Below are 6,628 nucleotides of genomic sequence, written 5' to 3' on the forward strand. Positions count from 1 at the left end.
GTTAACTTCTTTCTTATAGAATTAACTCTTCTTAGGTTTAACTAGTAGCTTCGCTTCCTAGAGCTTACCTAGAATCTTATAAACGTGTTCTTTATATTCTTCGAGGGTCTTTAAGAAGATAAGGATATTATCGAGGTATATAACCACGAAGTCGTTTAAGTACTTTTATAGTATATCGTTAATTATAGATTAAAAGGTTATTAATACGTTAGTTAATCTAAAAGGTATAATAAGATACTCGAAGTATCCTTTTTATATCTAAAACGTAGTTTTTTATTCTTCTCCCTCCCTTATTCTAATAAGGTTATAAGCTCCTTTTAGGTCAAGTACTATAAACTATTACGCTCTCTATAAATAATCTTATAACTCGCTAATAAATAATAAAAGGTAGCGATTTTTAATAGTAATATTATTAAGCTATTAGTAATTTATATAAAGTCGTAGTTTACTATTCTTCTTTAGTATAAATAGGATAGGGTATCCTGCTAGTAACGTTAAAGGTTTAATATATCCTTTCTAAAGATATTCTCGGATATACTTATATAAGGTATCTTTCTCCTTTTAGTTAAGGCTATAGATCTTATAGAACTTAGGGTTAGTTCCTGGCTTTAACGGGATTTTATAATCGTAGTGCCTATATTTAGGAAAACCGGTTTCTAACTCTTCTCGGAACAGTTTCTCGTATTACTAGTATTCCTCGGGTATATATATTAACCGTTTATTATCTTTTCGAGCTATTTTAATAAATACGAGTATAAGTTTTTATTCTTATTTTACTTATTACTTAGTCTAGTCTCGGCTAAACCCTATCTTTCGTGGCGTCTTTTCCTGCTTTGCTCGTTTCTTTCGTTTCTTCGTTTTCTTTCCGTGTATACCCGTTAAGGGTCTTTCTCCGGGGTCGTTTAAGAGATCGTTTCTCGATCTCTCCTTAGTGACTAACTCCTACTAAAGGTGGCTAAGTCTCTAGTCTATATAAGGTTTCTATTCTTATAGCCACGGGATTCCGAGTAGTATATCTTATTTCCCTATATCGGTTATATTAAAGGTTATCGTTCCTTATTTTCCCTGGATAACGACTTAGAGTAATACCGTCTCCTTATCGACGATACTATTACTATAAAATATAGCTTATCCCTTTACGTTTCGTATTTTATACTCGTTTTATAGTTACTTTCGTTACCACGGTATTCCTTACTCGTTAAGGAATCTTAGAGACACGTAGTTCCCTTATACTCCGCTATCGATTATTACGCGCGTGTCGATATTATAAATCCGGATATCAGTGTATAGATAATCCCTAACCCCTATAAAGTAAATCTTAAAGGCTTCTCGTATATACTCCTTATACGGAAGTGCTTTTAGTTTTTTATTATATCGTAAGGTCGGTTCCTCTCGAATCGTTCTCTTAGCTATTAGTAGTCGGGTCCGTTAATTAATACGTTACGCTCCCTGGCTCGTTCTTCTAATATTACGTTCTAGATTTATTATCGTAGGCCTCTATTATACCGTTCGTATTTATAGCCTTTTAATACCTATAACGTCCGCTATTCCCTAGCCTTTAATTCGTAGTGTATTTTATAAGCGTCCTTAGTATATATCGAATAAGGTATATTACCCGTAATATACCTCGTAAGTCGGGTTCGATTTAGCTATAGGATTATTAGTCCGTTCTAGTAGTATTATTAGGTAATAATCTATCCTATCTTTTCTTATACTATCCTAATCGTAGTTCTAGTATATTCTCTCTTCCTAGGCTAGAAGTTATTTACGTGCTTCTAGTACTCGTAGAGATTATATCCGTTAAGAGCATAGTTTACCTATTATACTTATAGGTGCTAGCTATATCCCGGTTCTAGCTATAAATAATCGTTAATCTTTAAACTATAGTTTAGATACTATCGCTATTATCGGGTAGTTAATCCTTCGCGGATCTCTTATTATTCCTATCGATACTTTTTATACTATTCTTCCGTAAGTCGCTATAATACTTCTTCGGTATTATCGCTATCCTAGCTCTCCTTTACTACGCGTACTAGTATACCGATATAGTTCTTATTATCCGTAGGTGGTTCTTCGCTACTATATTATACTAGCTAAGATATCCTTATAGTTAGCTTATCTTATCTATTCACCCACTCCTAGGTTCTTTTAGTCCTCTATACCTAGTCCTATACCTATAATCCTAGTAAAGCGTCTATATCTTCGTTATCTTTAAGCGCTTTATTTATCTAGTTATTATCTTCTTTATTATATACTCCTAATATAACTACTAAGGTTTATTAAGGTCGCTTAGGGTACTATCCTGTATTATCTTTACTAGACTTATATATAGTATAGTTATCGTTAAAGCAGGTTATCCACGAGAGTAAAGCGTAAAGTACTTCGGGCTATACTTCTATTACGTTAGTCTCTCTTACTTCTTATTCTCGCTTTAGTTAATAATATTCTCAGGCGAAGTGTTCTTTTTTATTATAATTATAGCAGGTTATTTCCTTCTTTTATCGAATACCCTTTTAAGTGTCTTTCTAATAGTTAGTATTATTAATTTCTATAGGTCCTTTATAGTGCCCCCACGAAGTGTTTCCTTATCGTTATCTAGGATTCGGTTATCTTCGATTAGTATTAGCTTTATATAAAGGCGGGTTATTCTTTTTCCGTTCTTACCTTTTTTCTTAGTTTCTATTATCGATTTCCACGGCTATAGCCGTATACGTCGCGAAGTCGTCGGGTCTCTTTATCTTATACAGGTTATTCTTAACTTCTTCCTTAAGGCCTTAGTAGTAGGCTACTATTAAGGGTTCGTTATCCTAGTTAAGGTATAAGATAATCTACTAGAATTTAGCCGTATAGTCGGAAGCTAATCCTCTCTGCTTAAGCCCTTCGAGCTATTAAATAGCGGCTCGCGCTTTATCAGGATCTCTAAAGACCCCCTTTAGCTTCTTTTCGAACTAGCCGTAACTACTAAAGATTCTTTAAGTATCCGAGTCTTAGTCCTTAACGTTATCGTTTTCTAGGAAATCTTAATAGAATAGTTTAAACTAGTTAGTTACGTTTCCCCGAAAGTATAAGGCTATATAGACGACCTTATATTTATTATTAACCAGAGTATTAGAATAATAATAAAGGTAGGCCCTAGCCTACATTAAGAATCGTCGAAGTTATCCTTATATACTATCGAATAGTTCCGGTTCAGGGAATTTAAATGTCCTGGCTCTCCCTCTAGCCTAAAGCTATTCTTAAAGAGTGTTATTTTCGTTCGTAAGTTATGTGACTGCTTCTCGGAGCTTAGCCATAGACCTGGCTAGCTCTTAATTATTCGAAGCCGGACCTACGGTAGTCGATCCGGTAAGCGTTTAAGGTGCTATTATTCTAGACAGGTTAACGCTTAGTTCGTAAGGTCTACTTACTAAACGGAGTGTTTAAAATATTATGACCTAGGTTCCTAGATACTAAGTCTAGGATCCCTAGTTAGGGTTATCGTGAGTTTATGTTTATAAGGTAAATAGAGGTTATAAGCTAAGCGTAAGTCTCTCGTAACTTCTTATAGGCGGTTATAAGGTAAGTCTACCTCTTTACTATAATACTTAAGGAGGTTTCTAATAAAGACTTAGATTAAACATTATCTTATTCTCTGGTAGAAGCAAGACCTAGGACACTCTAGTATACATATCTAGCTATTTATATTCCCCTGGGTGAACTCTCCTCCTCTATTCACGATAGCCCCAGTGAACTTAAGGCCGAGTTCACTTCCCTCCAGGTGAACATCCTGCTTAGTTCACGGCTACCTTAGTGAATAATCCTTATCCTATCACGTGACCTGCATATATAGTACATATATACCTTCTAATAACATTATTCCCCTTATACAGTTAGCCTTCTTAATAATCCATTCTTTGGCCGTAATAATCTTCTAATGTATCTAACGCCGAATAAAAGGCGGCCGCTACTACCCTCGTTAATTAAAGGGATTAGGTAGTTTAGGAGCGCGCCATACACGGTAAATCGCCCTCCTACTAGGATAACTACCTTAATCCAAAGCTAAGCGATAAGGAGGCTAATGCCTATCTCCTCCTTATATCTATACCCCGTAACGTTCGTAAATATAAAGCCCTCGCCGTGGACTCTAACACGGAAGAGGCCACAGCTACTACCGTTACGGCTACTCCGTCTTCTACTATCACGCTAAAGGGCGATAAGGCCACGGATACTATAAAAGCCACGGCTACTATAGCCGCTACCACGGCTACTAGTAAGAAGAAGACGGCCGCCCGCCGTAAGGCCACGGCTATAGCCGTAACGAAAGAGCCCCCGACCAGGACGCCCACGTCTATCGATAACCTCTTTAAAAAGGGGCGTACGCGCTACCTATAAGATCGCCGCGTATACCGCGAGCAAAAGGCAGACTATAATGCGTAGTAGGAAGAGTTTAACGAGGTACGCTCCTATATCGAAGGGACCGTTTACACTACGTTATATAACCTCCTCGTATAGCTATAGGATAATACCGTAAATAACCTATAGGCCTGGATTACTCTCCTGCACGCGGACGCAGGACCGATACCTATAGACCTCCGTGAGAAAGCCCTAGTCCTATACCGACGATATACCATGCCTATAAAGGCTATACCTAAAGATATAGACGGCTAGGTTATAAGCTAGAAAACAGCCATAATACACTATAAATATATAGGCGTTTTAGAGCTATTAAGCACGGACCACTAAGCAGAAAACGCCGTAAAAGCTATTAGACCTATCGACTAGGAATAGAGTAATAACTACCTAGTAAATAACTACGATAAGATTACGGAAAATAAGCTAACGATTAACGACTTCGTAAAGGCTTTAAGGGCGGTTCTTAGTAATATAAAGAGCCTATAATCCTCCGTTATAAAGCCTAGAGTTAGGAGAGGCACCTTTAATACCCTTAGGAACCTCCCCGATACTAAGGATACTACTACTACTAATAATAAAGATAATAAAAAGCGTCCTTATAGCGATATATCCTTAAAGGCTATCCCTCCCGTAATAAAGAGGCCCTATAACATATACGAAAACACCTATACTACCGCCGCCTATTAGTACGTAAGGCCGGATATACGCTCTTACACCTAGCGTGGCCGTGAAGATATTATAAAGGTCGCGGAAAAGAAGATACGTATTTATAGTTTTAAAAGCCGCGTTGATACCGCGATATGGAAAAGGCGGGAAGCAGTAGCTACCACCGCTAATAATATAGAGGAAGTCTAGGAAGATTAACTCTATAATACTACGCCTACTACTACTATAGTTTATAAAGACCTGTCCGTCACCGCGACGGGGAGATTAGGAGCCCCCCTAACCTAGGGGGTAGCGTGTCATCGTACGATAACACTATTAAGATTATAATAAGAATGGGGGATATCCCTTTCTATTAACTAAGCCAGAGCGCTATTATACTACACGATCCTAGACTCAGGATCGTTAATCTATATCTTTAATAATTAAGGCCGTTTTACGGCTATTAGACTACCTACGGTTAATTTATTAACGCTTTAGGTGGGTACTTATAAGGCTTATCCTCGGATACGGAGACGTTAAGCTACGTGTATAATCTCTAGCGGGCATAAAAAGGCTATTATACCTCCGTAACATTATATACTATAAAGAATTTATCACTAATATCGTCTCGGAACGCTAGCTACGCCTATAAGGTTACCGCTAGGATACTGTAAACGATACTATTATTAGCTCCGCCGATAACCGGCCTATCTATAAGCTTCTAGATATCCACGGCCAGTATATAATTAAGCGCGCGGAAGCCACGGCCGCTACCGCGTTCGCGGTCTTAGTAAGGCACCCCCGCGATAACCCGTATAGAAGATTACGATAACCGTGGTAACCGTAGAAGACCACGGTATAATAGTGGTATAAACGCCTCGGCTATTATAGCACCGATACTCTTATAAAGATCGTCGACGCTATTTAGGGGGTAAAGATAAAGGGACTACGTATAACGGACTATAACGCGTATAGATAGTCGTAAATACCTACGTAGATCCGGCGGATACTATCCCTTTACCCGTTAAAGCCCGGAGAGGCCCTAGCTATTAATTTTCACGATCTAGAAAAGGCGGAGTAGTTAGCGGGCGGACTATATAAGTCTATTATATTTGTTATAGACGTGTATATAGGTTATACGTGGGATTACTACCTATAGAAGAAAGACTAAGGCTCTATCCTACACGCTCTAAAGAACGTTTTTACCCTACTTAAAACCTAATTCGACGTTAGGCCACGCGTTCTACGGGCCGATTCTAAGATATTTTAGGACCTAGAAGTCGTTACTTTCCTCACTACTAAGGGGGTAAAAGGCTAGCCGTCGGCACTATATTTATAGCATTAAAACGGCGTTATAGAACGGATTAAAGGTATTATTAAAAGAAGGGCGAGGGCTATAAGGATTAAAGCTAATCTGCCTATATCTATCTAGCCTAAGATCTTTAAAACTATTATATATCTATATAATAAAACGCTATAATATATTAATAACTAGAAGACACTATACGAAGGCCTACGCGGCCGTTAGCCTAACCTTACGCACCTATAAGCTTACAGCTATAAAGCCTTTATAAAAACGCGCGATACCTAA

The sequence above is a fragment of the Sodiomyces alkalinus genome (genome assembly GCF_003711515.1).
Source record: "Sodiomyces alkalinus F11 unplaced genomic scaffold SODALscaffold_9, whole genome shotgun sequence".
Classification (NCBI taxonomy): Eukaryota; Fungi; Ascomycota; class Sordariomycetes; order Glomerellales; family Plectosphaerellaceae; genus Sodiomyces; species Sodiomyces alkalinus.